Source organism: Hordeum vulgare, chromosome 5H (assembly GCF_904849725.1).
Source record: "Hordeum vulgare subsp. vulgare chromosome 5H, MorexV3_pseudomolecules_assembly, whole genome shotgun sequence".
NCBI lineage: Eukaryota > Viridiplantae > Streptophyta > Magnoliopsida > Poales > Poaceae > Hordeum > Hordeum vulgare.
Genome location: NC_058522.1, coordinates 233,181,768 through 233,203,173, shown reverse-complemented (window position 1 = coordinate 233,203,173; position 21,406 = coordinate 233,181,768).

Sequence of the window (21,406 nt, the reverse complement as noted above, 5' to 3'; positions counted from 1 at the left end):
TCTCGGCAGGCGTATTGCCGTGAATCGGAAGAGATTCCAAATGGAGACTTGCAGCAAGGACGTTGTCCACTGGGTTGGAAAAGTGACCTCAAGGTGTCCGGAATCGGGGAATGCGATCCTCAATTGGTTGAACCGGTGGGTTAGGTGGTTGGCCCGGTCCTCCCCCTGGGGCGACTCCTGCCCCGGGAGTTCGTGGAGTATCGAACAGGCGGGTTGGGTTGAGATCAGGGGGTAGGCGACCCTGGTGCCTTCGCTGATGAACGTCGTCAGGTGCGCTGGTGTCTTTTGAGCCGCCAGTTGTCAGTATTTAAGCGAATTCTCTCGGCGGTAATCTGAGCCTGCCGGGTCTCGATTCTCGCAGGTTCCACCTTGGCATCACGATGAGCTTTTTCCACTTCTTCTCTTAGCTTTGCCAATTCCGTGTTTACTGCCTCCTGGTATTCTGGTTTGATGGGAGACGCCATAAGCCTTGTAATTTCTGCTGCTAATTCCACCAAGACAGCGGCCGGGCTTCTAGATGTTTCGCCAGGCCCATCCCCGCCTGCTAGGTTTGGCGAGGGTTGAGTCGCCCCAGCCATGTAAATAGCGATCTGGCGGCGGGTTCGATCAAGGACTTCGGGGTCCTGGCCAACGACAAGCCCCCGAGACAATCCCCATGTAGAGACCGGATTGAATCTGAATCGCCCATGGCTGATTCGTCATCAGTGTTGACGGGTGTGGTTTCCTGGGTCGCTGAGTGTTCTGGCTCCTCGGATCCCTGCGTGAATCCAACAAAGATCGGGCAAGTCAGATTTGACGTCGTTAGTGGGCGGACGTACCTGGCCGGCTCGACGATGTCGGTGGAGATGTCCGGCTCAAGCACGGATGATCCAATCATGCCGATGAAGACGTTGATCTTGCCAAAGGGGACCGTGTAACCAGATTCGATCGAATCGTTGTTGATGTAGAACTTCCCGCGGCGGCTCCGGGTCATGAGCCCTGTTGTGTAGCTCCCAAACCTTGGTAGGGCTCCCTTTGAGAACTCAACTCCACCGTCCGCAGGCCCCACGGTGGGAGCCAACTGTCGTGGTTTTGTCATGGCAGATTTCCTCGTGAAAGGACTTAGTACTGGAGCCATCGCACTTTGGTGGCGACTCAAAGGGGTTGAACGGGAGAGAGACGGCGATTTATCCAGGTTCGGCCCCTCGTGAGGAGGTAAAGGCCTACGTCCTGCTTTGAGTCGTATTGATGGAGTTTTGATTACAAGGAGGGTGTAACTTGCTAGACCTAGCAATCGATGATTTCTAACATGTCCTCTTCTCCCCTGGGACTTGCCTTTATATACAGGTCGAGTCCTTAGGGTTTACAAGGATCCTTCCCTTTACACAAATCGTGACCCTTGCAATCTCTAAGTCGCCTCCTTCCGGAGCTTGGAAACCTTCCTTATTATGGACTCCTTCCAAAAGTCATAAACCGCCATACTACTCTTGGCTCTACCAGACCAAGGCCCAAACTACATCTTAGATGAGTCGCCAGCTTTCGTGACCCGGCCCACTTAGACCAGTAACCCCCAAGGGCCGGGTCATCAGTAAGAAGATGAGCCGGGTCTTGATGCTGTATAATTTTGTCTGAAAAATTATACATTAGCCCCCAAGTGTCAGGGATATTGCTTGCAATAGTTTTGAGACTTGCCCCTTAATCATATGCTTCAACAGGAATCTCTTACCCAGACTGAATCAGCACTTGGCGACTTCAAGAAAAGCTTATCTGTTCAACAGGATGCCCGGGCCAAATCGGAGGATAAATATCAACTGGTCTTGGCTGAGATGGAAAAACTAAAAGCCGATTTAAAAAGGGCTCAAGATGACCAAGATGCTTTAGCAAAGCGAGCAGAGAAGGCTGAAGCCAAGCTGGCTACTGTGCAACAAGAGCTGTCCGGTTTAAAACGTCATATCTCAAACATGGTGCAAGCCGTCTTTGGTTAAATACTAACTCTTGACCTTTTTAAACAAATAACTCTTATCTGAGTCGCTAATTATCATTACCCCTTGTACAGGTCCGAGAGCCGCCAACCTTCAGGATGATTGCGTTCTGACGCTGAAGGCGATTTACACGCTGACAGAGCAGCTATATACCGGCAGTGTACTGACTGTGAAGGCAGTGATGGGCACCAAGGAGCCTATAACCTCCATAAAGAAGATGCTTGGCTGCCTATCCACTCTTCCTCCCCAAATTGGCGAGTTAACTCGGCCAGCCGCCCGGAAGGGAGTGCTGTCTACATTGAGTCGCTCCTTAGCATATGCTCCAGAAATCAACCCAGAAGAGGTAGCGGCGGGCTTTCCTCAACTTAAGGATGATGGGTCAGAATTCGCCGAAGAAGACTACCAGCGTGTTGTGAAGGACTCCCGTCTTGTAGCGACTCAGCTTGCTGCAAGCCTGGACTTATCAAAGTACCAGGCCGCCTATGATAGCAAGAACAAGAAGGTCAACCCGCCAACCTTTGTAACGACCAGCTTAACTCCGCGGCGACCCAAGAATCCTTTTGACTTGGACGCGGATCTTTCATCAATCCTGATCGAAAGATGAATTTGCCGCTCTGTCCAAGTGTAACTGGGTACTGGGCGATTTGCAGATTGAGGTTGGCCAAAGCTCGCAACAGACTGATCCAAGGGCGTCAGCAGAATAAATTTCCATTGAATTGGCCATGAGAGCCATGTAATAGGTCTCCTTTAGGAATCGATACTGCCTTTGTGATACCTTTAAAATATCCTTATGTCGCCCTTAAGGCGATTTGAAATACTTGATCCTCCGTTTGAGGATTTTTTATGACGCTTAATCCTCCATGGATAGAGTGATCTCGATCATCAACCTGTTCTAAGCATTGAAAAACATATGTGAAATCATCTCACTGAATAATAAGTGATAACAAATAGCAGTCGCCCCAAAATATTTTGAGGCGAATCAGGAAAAAAAGTCTGAAAAACCTTGTGGCAGTGCCAGGAAGGTAAAAAACAGTACTTTCGTCAGCTCATAAGGTCGCGACGGGATAGGGCGAGTCAGAAAGCTCAAGCACCGCCCAAGATAATAATTTCATCGGCTCATAAGGTCGCGACAGGATCGGGCGAGTCAGAAAGCTCAAGCACCGCCCAAGATAATGATTTCGTCGGCTCATAAGGTCGCGACAGGATCGGGCGAGTCAGAAAGCTCAAGCACCGCCCAAGATAATGATTTCGTCGGCTCATAAGGTTGCGACAGGATCGGGCGAGTCAGAAAGCTCAAGCACCACCCAAGATAATGATTTCGTCGGCTCATAAGGTCGCGACAGGATCGGGCGAGTCAGAAAGCTCAAGCACCGCCCAATATAATGATTTCGTCGGCTCATAAGGTCGCGACAGGATCGGGCGAGTCAGAAAGCTCAAGCACCGCCCAAGATAATGATTTCGTCGGCTCATAAGGTCGCGACAGGATCGGGCGAGTCAGAAAGCTCAAGCACCGCCCACGATAATGATTTCGTCGGCTCATAAGGTCGCGATAGGATCGGACGAGTCAGAAAGCTCAAGCGCCGCCTAGAATAATGATTTCGTAGACCAAAATGATAATAAAGCTGATCTCAATAAGAGGGAGCCCCCAAGTCGGGAGGCATTTTAATTGTATTGCTTTATAATAAGGACTAAAAAACTTACAAAATGCAGAGCTTAAAAGCTCAAGTGTAGTAAGGCCGCAAGTGGGCAATATTCCAGGGGCAGGTTGACTCAGTCTCCGTGGTTGGCCGGTCAGGCCGGAGATCCACCAGATAGTAAGAGCCGTTGTGAAGATTTTTGCTGACGACGAACGGCCCTTCCCATGGTGGTGATAACTTATGCATGCTAGCACGATCCTGTATCAGCCGAAGCACTAAGTCGCCTTCCTGAAAGGTTCGGCAAGATCAACGTCTTCATCGGCATGATTGGATCATCCGTGCGTGAGCCGGACATCTCCACCGACATCGTCGAGCCGGCCAGGTACGTCCGCCCACTAACGACGTCAAATCTGACTCGCCCGATCTTTGTTGGATTCACGCAGGGATCTGAGGAGCCAGAATACTCAGCGACCCAGGAAACCACACCTGTCAACACTGATGACGAATCATCCATGGGCGATTCAGATTCAATCCGGTCTCTCAATGGGGATTGTCTCGGGGGCTTGTCGTTGGCCATGGACCCGGAAGTCCTTGACGAACCCGCCGTCAGATTGCTGTTTACATGGCCGGGGCGACTCAACCCTCGCCAAACCTGGCAGGCAGGGATGGGCCTGGCGAAACATCTAGAAGCCCGACCGATGTCTTGGTGGAATTAGCAGCAGAAATTACAAGGCTTATGGCGACTCCCATCACATCAGAAAACCAGGAGGCAGTAAACACGGAATTGGCAAAGCTAAGAGAAGCAGTGGAAAAACATCATCGGGATGCCGAGGTGGAATCTGCCAGAATCGAGACCCGGCAGGCTCAAATTACCGCCGAGAGAATTCGCTTGAATACTAACAACTGGCGGCTCGAAAGACACCAGCGCGCACCTGACGACGTCCATCATCGAAGGCCCCAGGGTCGCCTACCCCCTGATCTCAACCCAACCCGCCTGTTCGATACTCCGTGAACTCCTGGGGCGGGAGTCGCCCCAGGGGGAGGACCGGGCCAACCGCCTAACCCGCCGGTTCAACCAATTGAGGATCGCGTTCCCCGATTCCGGACACCTCGAGGTCACTTTTCCAACCCAGTGGACAACGTCCTTGCTGCAACTCGCCATTTGGAATCTCTTCCGATTCACCGCAATACTCTTGCCGAGATAGAAGCAAGAAACGCCATTGAGATGTTGAAGACGGCAGTGGTTCAAAATGCCCAGTTCTCACATAGCCTAGATAGGCAGCATTCGAGTCCCCAGGCGAGTCACACCAGGAGTCGGCCAGAAGACCAACCCGCCGTAAACACCGGACGGCGACTCATCCCCCACGATAACCCGCCTGACCATCAAAACCTACCGGGTCGGGAACTCCCAAACATCCAAGTCGCCCCAGCCCCTCTCGTTGGGAGCGGTGGACGAGTGGGGGTGCCATGGTTGGCCCCCGCTCTCCGCGACGAACGAATGCCAAAGGATTTTAAAGGACCAAGAAAGGTGCCTAATTACACCCCGGACCTTGAGCCGGCATCGTGGGTCGAGAGTTATGAAATCGCCATGGACATGCTCGACGTAAACGAAGCAGTTTGCGCCAGATACTTCATGATGATGCTTGAAGGGTCAGCACGTACTTGTTTAAAAAACTTACCCCCCAACTCCATCCAGACCTGGGCTGAATTGAAAGAGCGCTTCATCAAAAACTTCCGAGGAACCTGCAAATGTCCAATGACGATTGTCGATCTGCAGCATTGTGTTCAGTGCCCCGATGAATCGGCCCACCATTGGTCGCGGCGGGTCGCAGAAATTATCCATTCATCAGACGGTATTACGGCTGCTCGGGCTGTGTTGATCCTCGAGCAGAATTGCCACTACGAACCCCTGGAGCAGAAGTTGGGGCGACTCAAGCGACAGGTCCAAGACATGGAGGAAGCGCCGACATTACTGACTTGCCAGATGTAGGAGGAGAATTCTGCAAGAGTTGCACGACGAAGATATAAGCGGGTTACAAATGCGATCCAAAGAGACATGAAGAAGTGTTGTTAAAGGATACCTCATTTGGCCTTTTCTTGCTCCCTGTGGGTAAACCGGACACCAGATCACCGGAATGACTTCGGGTCTTCCGATTCGAAGTGTATTATGCTTTCTTCAGAAGAAAATTTGGGTCCAAACAAGCATTTGGATGTGAGAAGGGAACTTCCCACAAATTCGCGTGGCCGGCTTAGGTGGAGAAGGAGATGAATCGGAGGAAACAGAAATTACCTCTACAGAATCCTCCTGGCTTTCGTTGTCTTCATTCTATTCCACAGATGCAGAGGTATAAATACAAAGTTAATAGTAATGGATGGCGAGTTAAGAGAAGATAGGTTTTTACCTCCGAAGGTGCGTCGCCGACTTGGGATTCATCGACCTCGGATGGTTCGGTCACAGCAGCTTTGCCCTTGCCCTTGGTTTTCTTCTTTGGTGGCGGCCTAGCTTGCTTCATGGCTGGCTTTTTGGGCTTCTTGGACCAAAATTTATCACCTTTATGAAATGGCACATGTTATAAGAGGCCATAATTCGAATGAGACATAAGAAGTAAAAGAGAAAAGGCGGGTTAAAGTTGCTTACCTTGGGTGCCGGGTTAATCTTGTAGAAGGGTTTGAGACCTATTTGGCTGCATTTTCCCGCAGGCTCGCCGGTCAGCTTCTTGATGATGGTGACAATGTCGCTTTCCGTTAGAGCCGTGCGGAAGTAACATTGAGGATGGTCTAGAGTACCGTCAAATTCACACATTAACCCGTCCCGGCGACTTAGAGGGAGGATGCGCCACTCGACCCAGCAGCGGATCAAGTCAACACCAGTAAGGCCGTTGTTTGTCAACGATCTTAACTCGGACAAAACTGGGATAAAATCTGATTCTTCTTCTTCGGTGAGCTTTTCCGGGAGCTTGAAATTCGTTGGGAGGCGATCTTCCCTATAACCTAGAAGCTTGTTTTCGCCTACAGGCGAGGTCTCTTGACAATAGAACCAAGACTCGCCCCAGGCTTTGGGGTGGCTTGGCATGGCGAGTGACGGAAATGAGCTATCCCTGTGGCGCTGAACATTTACACCGCCGGGCTCCAGGCTGGGACCATTGTGAAATTCTGTTTGGCGATTTAAGTGGAAGAAATACGAGAATAAGGGAACTAAGGGTTCCATCCGCAGGTAAGCCTCACAAAACACCTAGAACTGGCATAGGTTGCTTATCGAATTGGGCCCTAGGTCCTGGAGGCGGACATTCATGAAAGCCATGGCATCTCTAAGTAACTTCGATCCAGGCGGCTTAAAACCCCACTCAAGGTGTTCAACAAAAACAACTATTTCCCCTTCTTTGGGATTGGGGATTTCCTCTCCGAACCCGGTACGCCAACCGATAACATCCTGAGGGTCCAAATTTCCCGTTTTCACATAATCCTCTAGTATGGCATCATTGACCTTGGTAGGGTGCCAGTCACTTTTAAAAACGGCGCCCATGCTACAATGGAATAAAGTGCGGGTGAATTGACACGCCAAAACATCTACTGTAAGAGGTGAAACAATTTCATTTGACTCGCCAAGTAATTTGTCCGTGGGCTAAGGAAAAATCTTGATTCGCCAAACGAAGGCCCGAGTCAGGTTGCTATGGCGACTTACGAAGTTTGGCTACTTAAAGGAGTTGTGTCTCAAGGCGTTGGAGGCATTTATCCAAAAATGGTGAAGTATGAAGACTACAAACAGTTTTCACATAACGAGCGGTAGATTATGGATCTACTGGACAACTGAAAATAAATGCGTAAAATGGCCGGATGCGGTAAACTACGACCAAGATGGGACAATGCTATTGGTTTGGTGAAATACTACTCTAAGTGTGCAAATGAAGGGCAGATAAATAAAGGTGTTAGAGACGTTGGTTTTCTCGTCATCATCGATATCAACAAATCAATAACAAGTAACAACTATTCGGGGAGGCATCAAAAACATGGCAGTGATGAACTTCGAAAAGGAATAGGGATCTGCTCTTGAGTAAACGGAGACCTAACCTCGTGGGTTCGGCCGGAGATGGTCGACGGCGACGAAGGCTTCTGGAGGGGCGCAGAAACCTCGGGCGGCGTCGAAGTATTCGGCGGCGACGAAGCGTACGGCGGCGACTAGGAGCTCGACGGCGGCGAAGTGTTCGACAGCGACGAGAACTGCTCGGCCCCGACGGGGTGTTCGGTGGCGACGAAGCCTTCGGGCAGCGCCAAAGCCTTCGGGCGGTGACGAGGACTTCGGACGGCGGCGGAGCTCCCGGGTGGCGGTGAGTTTTTCGCTGCAGTAATGGGAGGAAAGGTGACGAGACTGGTGGGTGGAATGCGCCCAGTCTTGTCCCCCACCTATTTAACACGGCAGACGCTGGAATCGAGGCGTCGTGAGCGGGAACCGCCAAACGGAAAAGATTCGCCATGATGGCGCCCCGAAATTTTTGGGATAATGATGTCGATGGATCCGTTGAGAGATTACGTTGTTATCCTTTCCGGGATTCGAGGAAGGAGCTAACAAGAAGCGGTTTGGCGACTCAGGTTTTTCCGCAACAGATGGCGGTTCGAGTGCATGGTGCATAAGAAGAGTGAAGATGAATCGCCCTTAAGTTGAGAAAAGATATTGGCGTGAAAGAAATTCAATTCAATCTGGGGCCTAATGTTGGGGATATTATCTGTTGATAACACGCCCTAAGTGGGCCGGGTCACCAAAGTTGGAGACTCATCTAAGATATAGTTTGGGCCTTGGTCTGGTAGAGCCAAGAGTAGTATGGCGGTTTATGACTTACGGAAGGTGTCCATAACAAAGAAGGTTTCCAAGCTCCGGAAGGAGGCGACTTAGAGATCGCAAGGGTCACGATTTGTGTAAAGGGAAGGATCCTTGTAAACCCTAAGGACTCGACCTGTATATAAAGGCGAGTCCCAGGGGAGAAGAGGACAGGTTAGAAATCATCGATTGCTAGGTCTGGCGAGTTACGCCCTCCTTGTAATCAAAACTCCATCAATACAACTCAAAGTAGGACGTTGGCCTTTACCTCCTCACGAGGGGCCGAACCTGGGTAAATCGTCGTCTCTCTCCCGTTCAACCCCTTTGAGTCGCCACCAAAGTGCTATGGCTCCAGTACTAAGTCCTTTCACGAGGACATCTGCCGTGACAAAACCACGACAACGGGTGTAAGCCAGATTTACACACGCGAAACACTTTGGTTGACTTGACGAGCCTAGCATGTACAATAAATGGCCTCGGAACACGGGAGACCGAATGGTTGAACATGAGTCGTATGGAGATGCGATCAACATGGAGATGTTCACCATTGATGACTAGTCCGTCTCACGTGATGATTGGACACGGGCTAGTCAACGTGGATCATGTATCACTTGGATGACTAGAGGGATCTCTATCTGAGTGGGAGTTCATTGAATAATTTGATTAGACGAACTTAATTATCATGAACATAGTCAAAAGGTCTTTGCAAATTATGTTATAACTTGCTCTATAGCTCTACGGTTTTTTGATATGTTCCTAAAGAAAATTTAGTTGAAACATTGAAGTAGCAATTATGCAGACTGGGTCCTTTAACTAAGGATTGTCCTCATTGTTACGCACAAGGCTTATGTCCTTCATGCACCGCTCGGTGTGCTGAACCCCAAGCATCGTCTGTGGATGTTGCGAACATCTGACATACACGTGTTTGATAACTACATGATAGTTCGGTGCATAATGCTTAAACGGCTTAGAATTGAAGGCGCTAAAGACATTTTGAACGTCGCGGGACATACGAGATGTTCCAAGAGATGAAATTGGGATTTCATGCTTGTGCCCTGGTTGAGAGGTTTGAGACCTTCGACAACATTCTTTGTCTACAAATTAAGGGAGAAAAGCTCAATCGTTAAGCATGTGCTCAGATTGTGTTAGTGCTACAATCACTAGAATTGAGTGGGACTTAATCTTCTAGATGAGATAGTGATGGTTCTCCAAAGTCACTGCCACCAAGCTACTATGGCTTCGTGATGAACTATAACATGTCAGGGATGGATATGATGATCCTTGAGCTATTCGCAATGTTTGACACCGTGAAAGTAGAAATCGAAAAAGAGCATCAATTGTTGATGGTTTGTAAAACCGCTAGTTTCAAGAAGGGCAAGAGCATGAAGGGATACTTCATTAAACGACAAACCAGTTGCTGCTCTAGTGAAGTGACCCAAGGTTGAACCCAAACCCGAGACTAAGTGCTTCTATAATAAGGGGGACAGTCATTCAAGAAGAACTACCCTAGATACTTGGTAGATGTGAAGACTCGCAAAGTCGACAAAAGTATATTGGATATACATGATATTGATGTGTACTTTACTAGTACTCCTAGTAGCACGAGGGTATTAGATACTAGTTTAGTTGCTAAGTGTTAGTAACTCGAAATAAAAGCTATAGAATAAACAGAGACTAGCTAAAGGCGAGGTGAGATGTGTGTTGGAAGTGTTTCCAAGGTTGATGTGATCAAACATCGCAAGCTCCCTATACCATCGGGATTATTGTTAAACCTAAATAATCGTCATTTGGTGTTTGCGTCGAGCATAGACATGATTGGATCATGTTTATTGCAATACGGTTATTCATTTAAAGATAATGATGGTTATTCTATTTATTTGAATAATACCTTCAATGGTCTTGCACCTAAAATGAATGGTTTATTGAATCTCGATCGTAGGGATACACATGTTCATAATATTGTTGCCAAAAGATACAAAGTAGTAATGATAGTACCACTTACTTGTGGCAGTGCCGCTTGAGTCATATTGGTGCAAAACACATGAAGAAGCTCCATACGGATGGATCTTTGGGCTCACTCTTTTTTGAATCGTTTGAGACATGTGAACCATGCCTATTGATATAAACGCATGAAGAAACTCCATGCAGATGGATTGTTTGGACTCACTTGATTTTGAATCACTTGAGACATGCAAATCATACCACATGGGCAAGATGACTGAAGACCTTGTTTTCGAGTGAGATGGAACAAGAAAGTATCTTGTTGGAAGTAATACATTTTAGTGTGTACAATCCAATGAGTGCTGAGGCACGTAGTGGATATCATTATGTTCTTACTTCACAAATGATTTGAGTAGATACTAGTGTATTTACTTGATGAAACACAAGTCTGAATTATTGAAAGGTTCAAGTAATTTTAGAGTGAAGTTGAAGATCGTCGTGACAAGAGGATAATATGTCTACGATGTGATCGTGGAGGTAAACATGTATATCTGAGTTACGAGTTTGGTAAACATTTAAGACAATGTGAAAATTGTTTCGCAACTCATACCACCTGGAACACCATAGTCTGATGGTGTGTCCATATGTCATAGTCGTTCCCTATTAGATATGGTGCATACTATGATATCTCTTATCAAATTACCACTATCATTTATGGGTTAGGCATTAGAGAAAACCGCATTCACTTTAAAAAGGGCACCACATAATTCCATTGAGATGACACCGTATGAACTATGGTTTGGGGAAACCTAAGTTGTCATTTCTTAAACGTTTGGGGCTACGATGCTTATGTGAAAGAGTTTAAGGCTGATAAGCTCGAACCCAAAGCAAATAAATGCATCTTGATAGGACACCCAAAAACAGTTGGGTATACCTCCTATCTTAGATCTAGAAGCAAAGTGTTTGTTTATAGAAATGGGTCATTTCTTGAGAAAAAGTTTCTCTCAAAAGAATTGAGTGGGAGGATGGTGGAAACTTGATGAGGTCATTGAACCATCACTTGAACCAGTGTGTGTAGCAGTGCGCGGGAAGTTGTTCCTGTGGCGCTTACACCAATTGAAGTGGAAGCTAATGATAGTGATCATGAAAATTTGGATCAAGTTACTACAAACCTCGTAGGTCGACAAGGTCATGTACTACTGCTACAGAGTGGTATGGTAACCCTATCTTAGAGGTCATGTTGTTGGATAACAATGAACCTACGAGCTATGGAGAAGCGACGGTGGGCCCGGATTCCGACATATGGCTCGAGGCCATGAAATCCGAGAGAGGATCCATGTATGAAAACAAAGTGTGGACTTTGGAAGAACAACTTAATGGTTGTAAGACTGTTAACTACAGATGGGTCTTTGAACGGAAGACAGACGATGATGGTGAAAAGTCACCACTAATAAAACTCAACTTGTCACAAAGATGTTTCCGTCAAAGTTCAAAAGGTTGACTACGATGAGACTTTATCACTTGGAGCAATGCTGAAAGTCTATTGCAATTATGTTAGCAGTTGCTGCATCGTTTATGAAATCTTGCAGATAGGATGTCAAAACATTGTTAACACGATAGTTTCCTTGAGTAAAGGTTGTATGTGATACAACCAGAAGGTTTTGTCGATCCTAAGGTTGCTAACAAGTATGCAAAACTCCAGCGATCCTTCTAAGGACTAGAGAAAGCATCTTGGAGTTGGAATATACGCTTTGATGAGATGATCATAGCTTTTGGGTTCATACAAGATTTATGAGAAACTTGTATTTCCAAAGAAGTGAGTGGGAGCACTATAGAATTTCTGGTGAGTATATGTGGTTGACATATAGTTGATTGGAAAAAATATAGAAAGCATAAAGGGTTGTTCCAAAGGAGTTTTTCAAAGGAAAACTTGGATTAAGCTACTTATACATTGAGCAACAAGATCTATGGAGATAAAGTGCTTAATAGAACTTCCAACGAAATACATGCCTTGACAAGTTTTTGAACGAGTTAAAAATAGATCGGCAAAGAAGGAGTTCTTGACTGTGTTGTAAGGTGTGAATTTGAGTAAGTCTCAAAATCCCGACCACGACAGAGGAAAGAGAAAGAACGAAGGTCGTCCCTTATGCACCAGCCGTAGGCTCTATAAGTATGCTATGTTGTGTACCGCACCTGAAGTGTGCCTTACCATGAGTCAGTCAAGGGGTACAAGAGTGATCTAGGAATGGATCACTAGACATCGGTCAAAGTTATCCTTAGTAACTAGTGGATTAAGGAACTTTTCTCAATTATGGAGGTGGTTTAAAGAGTTTGTCGTAAAGGGTTAGGTCGATGCAAGCTTTGACACTAATTCGGATAACTGTGAGAAGTAAATCTGATTTGTATAATGGAACAGTCATTTGGAATAGTTCAAAATGGTGCATGGTAGCAGCATTTATAGGAAGACACAGAGATTTGTAAAGCAAACACGGATCTGAAAGGTTCAGACCCGTTAACTAAAAACCCTCTCACACAAGCAAGACATGATCGAACCCCAGAACTGTATGGGTGTTAGATTCGTTGCAATCACATAGTGATCTGAACTAGATTATTGACTCTAGTGCAAGCGGAAGACTACTGGAAATATGCCCTAGAGGCAATAATAAAATGGTTATTATTATATTTCCTTGTTCATGATAATTGTCTATTGTTCATGCTATAATTGTATTAACCGAAATAGTAATACATGTGTGAATACATAGACCACAACATGTCCCTAGTGAGCCTCTAGTTGGCTAGCTCGTTGATCAGTAGATGGTCATGGTTTCCTGATCATGGACATTGGATGTCGTTGATAACAGTATCACATCATTAGGAGAATGATGTGATGGACAAGACCCAATCCTAAGCATAGCACTAGATCGTGTTGTTCGTGTGCTAAAGCTTTTCTAATTCAAGTATCATTTCCTTAGACCATGAGATTGTGCAACTCACGGATACTGTAGGAGTGCTTTGGGTGTATCAAACGTCACAACATAAATGGGTCATTTTAAAGGTGCACTACGGGTATCTCCGAAAGTGTTTGTTGGGTTGGTATGAATCGAGACTGGGATTTGTCGCTCCGTGTGACGGAGAGGTATCTCTGAGCCCCCTCGGTAATGCATCATCATAAAGAGATCAATGTGACTAAGGAGTTGGCCACTGGATGATGTGCTACGGAACAAGTAAAGAGACTTGCCGGTAACGAGATTGAACAAGGTATAGGGATACCGACGTTCGAATCTAGGGCAAGTGTCATACTGGTAGACAAAGGGAATTGCATACTGGTAGACAAAGTGGTTCATCCGATGATATCATCGTGGAACATATGGGATCCAACTTAGGTATCCAGACCCCGTTGTTGTTTATTGACTGGAGAGTGTCTCGGTCTTGTGTGCATGTTTCCCGAACCCGTAGGGTCTACACACTTAAGTTTCGGTGACGCTAGAGTTGTTATGGGAATCGTATATGTGGTGATCGAAGGTTGTTCGGAGTCCCGGATGAGATCTCGAATGTCACGAGGAGTACCGGAATGGTCCAGAGGTAAATATTTATATATGGGAAGTCCTATTTTGGCCACCGGAAAATTTTCGGGATTTTTTGGTATTGTACCGGGAAGGTTCCGGAGTGGGGCCCGCCTGTATAGGGGACCCACATGAATGTGGGTAGTTGGGGCAAGGCCCCACACTGCTGGTCAAGACGCACCAAGATCCCCCTTAGAAAGAATAAGATCATATCCCGAAGGGATAAGATCAAGATCCCTAAAAAGGGGGAATGACAATGGTGGGGAAGGGAAATGACGGGATTTCTTTCCTCCCACATTTACCAACGCCCCAATGGACTTGGAGGGCATGAAACCAGCCCCCTCCACCCCTATATATAGTGGGGAGGCACATGGGAGCCATACACCTGATTTGATCACCTATGGCGCAGCCCTACCTCTCCTCTCCTCCTCCTCCGCGGTGCTTGGCGAAGCCCTGCCAGAGAACCACATAGCTCCACCGCCACCACTCTATCGTGTTGCTATAGGTTTCCTTCAAATTCTCCTCCCTCCTTTCTGGATCAAGAAGGAGGAGATGTCCGCAGGCTATAGGTGTGTTGAACGCAGAGACACCGTATGTTCGGTGTTCGGATCGGATCTTCCATGATTAGAATCGCCGCGAGTACGACTCCATCGACCATGTTCATATTAACGCTTCCGCTTTGCGATCTTCAATGGTATGAAGATGCTCTACCCCTTTTCTCGTTGCTGGTCTGTCTTAGATAGATCCTTGTGTGACGTAGGATTTTTTTTGAAATTACTACGTTCCCCAACACTCTAGACATACTTTGGAACCTACACGCGGCCATGGCGAAGCTTGAGTTCGAGGATTGTGGTGTTGCATCTTCGGGCATCATGGCTGGAGCTAGTTCTTCGATGGGAGGTCCTGTAGGTGCGTACATGGATGCAATTAGAGAGAGATGGTAGAGAGAGAGGGAGGAAGGAGGAGATGGAGAGACATGGGCCGACTTGGACGAGGTGGCCGGCGCATGGGGCGCTGCTACAGAGGAGGCACACAGGGTGCTCCTATAGTTGGTGGGAGGGAGGAGGAGCTCGGGCCAGAGGAGGACTTGGCGCAAGTGCAGAGGCGAGCGTACTCGCTGGCGGTGGGGACGACGACAATTGCTCGAAGATGCTTGCGTCGGTCCCTCGATTGGATCGAGCGGGAGCTTGGCTATGGCTGCGGGCTGGTTCTTCTTCGGGGACAGACGCATCCTGACGTAGGTGGGGGCAACCCAGGGTTGGATCGGGCAGGGGTAGGCGGTAGGGGAGAGTGTTGGTTTATTGGGGATGGATCCTCAGGGAGATGGTTGTGGGTGGTGGTGGCACTGAGGAAAACGAGGGATCTAGTCCCTAATTCCTAGGGTTTGGTCTAGAAATGGACTGGGTGATTGCTATATATAGCAGGTAGCCAGGTAGGTTAGGTTAGGGGCTATTTGGAATGTCCAATTTAGATCGGATGGTCGGTAAAATTGGCTAGGCATTCCAATTGCAAAACACATGATGGTTCGGGGTATTTCAGGGTTGATTCGGATCCAACGGTCACGACTCGGAGATTCGAGTTCGGGGAAATTATCGGGCATGTGCGAGGGGTGTATGTACTATGCACACGGGCTATGCATAGCACATAGGGAAAACGTGCGATGCACGGGAATAGATTTTTAGTTATAAAAAACATGTATGATTTGACCGGCTATAGTGTCGCTAGTGTTATCTGTTGGGGTAACAACCGATATCCGTATGCGGCGAAATTTTGCACGCAGTGTACCTACAACAAATTAAGACCGCACACCAACTTACAAGTGATTCTGAGAATTATTTATACACAGTTTTAAAAACAATATTTTAACGATGTCACGGGCGCATGCGTGTGTGGTTGGTAACAAAACGGTCAATGACGAGAACAAAGAGAACTGGCGACTATGAACGGATGCAAGTTTTGAAAAAATGACGGCGACAAGGTGACGATGCAAAGCAAATGATGCAAATGATGTGATGATGAATGCACCAAACAAATAAAAACACACGACGACACGAGAAATAACTGGAAGACATCTGGAGCATCGGTCTCGGGATGTTACAACTCTCCTCCCCTAACAAGAGATCTCAACCCGATATATTAGAATTAGAAAAGGAAGAGAAAAAGGAAATGAAGATGTAAAACTTAGTTGCTTCTTTGACAAACGAGTGAAACCACATAACTTTGGAGGGTGTAACAAAATGAAGAATTGTATGAGAAACAAACAAGAATTCAAAACCACTCTAGTTAAAATGAGATAGAATGAGAAACAGAAGAATTTGGGCAGCACTCTGGTATAATAATGAGGCAAAACTTGATAAGAGGAAACAAACTTGAAAAGAGGGCACAATACTCCGCTTAATTGATAATAAAGGAAGAACATGATATTGATAAAACGAGATGGTGATTCAAAGAGAGGAACATTGCAACGCCTTCAGAACTAAAAAAAGAATCTATATCTTTGGAAAGGAATGAATGGTAAAGAAAATGACAACTTTTACCACACCTCGAATTGGAAAGCATGTTGATACGTCCCAAACGTATCTATAATTTCTGTTTGGTCCATGCTCTTTTGGGTGACATTGCTATGTGTTTTGCTACACTTTCATACCTTTTACACATATTTGGACTAACCTATTAACTCAGTGCACCTAGTGCCAGTTTCTGTCTGCTGATGTCTTTTAATTACAGGGACTTTACCCCAATTTTTAGAGCCCAAAAAATCCCAAGAAAAATATATAAAAATCAGCGTTTATGCCCCCTGATGTATAGCTTGAGTGACAAAAACATGAGACTAGGGGATGTGCTGTTGCCACCAGGGAGAAAACAACGATGCTTGTAACCATGGTTGGAAGGAGTGTTTACATTACGCAAAGTTTGTTAATGCAGTTGTCCGTTGCTTTGAGTTTACACTTTGGGTGGGGCTCGCAACTTAATACCAGCGAGATGTTCTGGATAGATATCTCAAGGTGCATGATTAGTGAGTAGATGCTGCTGGATAAGCGGTCTAGTTGTCTTGGCATAGTGCCCATACTTGTGAGCCTCTAACTTTCTTGTAGCATGATTAGCATTGCGGTGCGTTTATAATTCTGTCAATTTCCCAGCTGTAATTTGTTTACCCAGCATAGTTGTTTATCGTCTTTTGAGAGAGAGACATCACTAGTGAACATCATGGGACTCTGGTCTATATTTCAACCATTGTTTACAAATCTACCATTTACTGCTTTTATTTCCTTTTCCGTTGCAACAACCATCGCTATTCCCGCTTGTGTTTGATCCTTTGCAAACGACAAGGCCGGAGAGATTGACAACCTCTTTGAACTCGTTGGGAGCAAAGTTATTTGTTGTGTGTTTAGGTCCACGTCTTCTGCTAGCACCAGAGCAGCAGACACCAACTTGTCGGTCTTTGGAGTCCTCCTGGTTCGATAGACCTTAGAGTCCTTGTGTAAGGGAAATCTGTTGCTGACTACATCTCAACCATCCACTTGGGGTAACCAACGAGGGGCAATGAGTATAGTTCCATCAACTCGTCATCACATGCCTACGAAGATGGATTGAACAGAGTTGTGGGAAAATCAACAAAGAAAATAATATGCTTGTTGTGGGCTTATAAAACCCATCTCAAAATTATGAGGTGACAACTGACCACTAAAGGAAACCATTGATTGCTTTTGAGCAACAATACTTGCACAACTTCTTTCACCAAGAGGATACATAGAGAGTTTGGATCATTGACAAGCACCATGATAGCAACAATCCTTAGGAATGTTTTACGTGAAATCCAATCCTTGAAGGAAAAGACGGTTTTAAATATCTCATTCTTGAAACAAATTCTCTTCGAGACTCCTCATGAATCAAGAATGCTATAACACCATATCAAAAGATAAAGGAGGAAGAATTGCACATTGAAATGAAAGACAAAGAATATTTGAGCTACTCCAACAAAAATATTGAAGAATACTTCAACAATGAATTAACTCCTTGATGACCACCTTGAATAAGTTCTTGGAAGAACACCAAAAATAAACAGATGATTGAAAAGAAATGAAGTTTGAAAAGAACAAGAGCTTACGCCTTGCCAAGATTTAGATGAAGCTTCATGATGAGATCTTGAGAAAACTTGGAACTCCGGAAAGAAAAAATGAACAAGTTAGATCCAAGAATTTGATATCATGAATAACTCTGGAAGAAGGATTATAATCAACTCGATGAAACAAGAATAAGATTTATGATCCGCTTATCTTTCATCAAGTTCAAGTGATGACAACAACAGATTTACTATACCACTTATTCTTCTTGAAAAAGATTGAATATAGATGACATAATCTTGAAGACGTCTTGAACGAAACACTGGTAAAAATTTCGAATGAATGGAGATAAATGACAACGAATAGATCATGATACATCTAGAAGAAAACTTCAAAAAGGCACCAAACTAATTGAGATACAAACGAAGAGACAACAATTGAGAAGAATTTGAGAACGAAAGCTAAAAGGTGAGAACGAAGAAATCTTCTTAAATGATGGCAATTGGAGGATCGAGAAACGAAAACAACTTTGAAATGCTCCAGATAGATATGGAAGGAATTCTCATGATCGAAAATAATTTGAGAGGATATCATGAAGCTGCAACCATTGATCTTCAATAAAAATGAGCAAAGAGTTAAGAGAATCTCTCCTTCGATGTTTAGTGATGAGAATGAAGAGGAGAAACCACATCATGAATTAACGATACACTCCAGAATAAATGAATAAGGAAAGGTTGAGCAAACGATAAAATAATTCGAAGCAATCTTGGAGAAGGAATATGACTTATGGAATCCATTCTTAAGTCACATTTTAAAAGACTTGAGACCTGCAAAAAAGATTAGAAAAGCCATGAAAGATCATCGGAAAAACCTATGGGTTATGTCCCACTCAAAGAAAATACCATTGAAACAATTTCTTAGAAAGAGAGATTGAACCATTACAAATGAAAACTGGATAAGGTGAGAAGCTCAAAATAAGTGAAAGGATTTGAATGAAAACATGAGTCTTCTGAGATATATTCTGCACTCTGGATAGAATAGAGAAAGGTGAACACACAAGAGAGGCTTGGCTGAGAATTTCCAACAAGGGAAAGCATTAAAAGGATGAAAAGGATATGATGACCACAAAAAGCTTGAACTGAATCCACCAAAGAACACAGAGACGAATAAATGATGAACTTAACACGTGAGCTTCTTCACAATGAATTACCAGATACAATATGGTAGAAACTATAGTGGAAGCCTCAATGAAATGAAATGCACTTGGATGATAATTGAATAATTGAAGAAAGGGGCAGGAGGGTGGCGAAGAATAATTACAACTTGGGACATACGAGACAAACTCTAGAAAGAAACATGAGGATGGATCATGAAAAGGATGGAATTAACTTGAAGAGAAGCACAGCAATTGGAAATAATTTCATGACAACTCTAGTTGGTCTAACGAATTAGCATTCCCATAAAAATATGAGAACATCACGTAGGAAAAAATATAAAATCATCACTTGACATTGAAGCAACACAAATTACCATACTCCAACAAAGCCAATGATGAGGCTTGTAGATTAAGCCAGAAACAAATACATAATCAATTATGCATTTGTTGGAAGTATAATCCTAGGTAACTACTTCAATTCCCACATGAGAACTCCCGAAATCTTCTAGTTATGCATGCGGGTCCATGGATACAAGGAGAAAAATATCACACAACTCCTAACATGATACTACGCTCCACTATATCACATCCGTGAACATATAACCAGAGGCGTCCAAAACATATCTACCTCAGACCCTCGTAATCACAAAGATACAATTATGGTAGTACATCTAGACGCTCTCCCTAGTACTGGGTTATGCCAAACTCCTCTCGTCACAAATAGTACTAAAGCAATTTTGAGCATCCACGTCCTGAGATACTAAGGAAAGTGGACGATAATGATACGTCTAGAACCCCTTGGAGCTCTACTCCTCGGAACAGGAAGCACCAAGTAGAGAGTTCTATCACGTCGACATCATAGAGGTTCCAAAATACCCGCGTGATCCTAAAAGAATTTGGTTGAGAACAGAGTAGACTTAAAAATCCTACGTCAGAATTCCTCACCAGAGCAGGGAAGAGGAGTAAAACGAATCCTACTCTCCATATGTAACTAGACACAACATATTTTTTACAAAAATTGACTCGGCAAAGTTTGATCAATCAAGGGGGCACCTTGGTCGGCACTGCTCGGATACCAACTTGTAATGCCCAAGATGCGGTCCTATACTTATTTTCGCTCGAGCGGCTCGATAGGGTTAGAAGCTAATCTCATCATTTCACATGAATGGATATAGTTACAAGTGCATGTAAGTAGGAGATGAGTATATGGAATTGGCTTGTAGTTGCCACAAGCTATATTATGATCATGTCAATAAAACAATACAAACAATCACCATACAGAAGAGCAAGGTTCGACTACGGACAAACTGAAACGATAAAAGCGACATCCATCCTTGCTAATTCGAGGCTGTCGGCGTGAAACCCATCCTAGATTGATGATGAAGAAGAACAACTCCAAATCAAACAAGCATCACTCTTGTCGGCCCCCTGGAAACGGGGGTACCCAGGCCTGTCGGCCTGTGGCCCCGGATGCGACGCCGCGGGATAAGCCTAGTTTGGCCCATCAGCGAGCCCGACAAGGAGAACCCTCGTGAGGGCATGTGCCTCGCGAAGTGAGCACTTGAAGATCATCATGAAGGGCCTCGGGAGGGCATACACTATGAGTTTTTACCTTGAGGCCCCCACAGAGCAAGACCGTAGAGGGCGACTTGGTTGGGTCCCGTGACCCAACTCATTCACGTGGATAAGGCACACCGCACATGCGGCAGAGGAGAGGTGATAGTAATCCCATACGAGGGGTTCCCGCTTTCGTGCTAAGTAATTCAGGACAACTGGCGTGCTCCCGAAGTGACTCCCAAGGGTTTCCCATTTGGTGCAAAGAGACTAAAGCAGGAGCCTCCGCAGGATGGAGGTCATCCCCAAGCCCACCAACACGTCATGAAGAGAAGCTTTTGCACGCGAAGACCACATTTGTTAGGGCGGACTGCACTCCTGCCCCCTTTCAAAAATGGCTGTTGTGGAAACCCTTCCGCCAATGTTTTCGGGGGAAAGAGGACCATGGCCTGTAAATAGGAGAGGCCAGGCCTGTGTAGAAGGGGATATAACCTCATCCTCGAACTAGGGCAAGAACCTGCCTTTGTACTTGTCTTCCACGTGAAGCAATCCCACCACAAATAGGAGTAGCATTTCTCACCACGAGGTGGCCCAAACCTAGGTAAACTGTCGTGTGTTCCAGTTCGTCTTCCTAGCCCACGCTACGATAGGACCGTCGTGAGGCTGAGAGGTTGAAGAGTGTTGGAAAGAGAGTGCACCCTAGTGTTTGAACCTTTC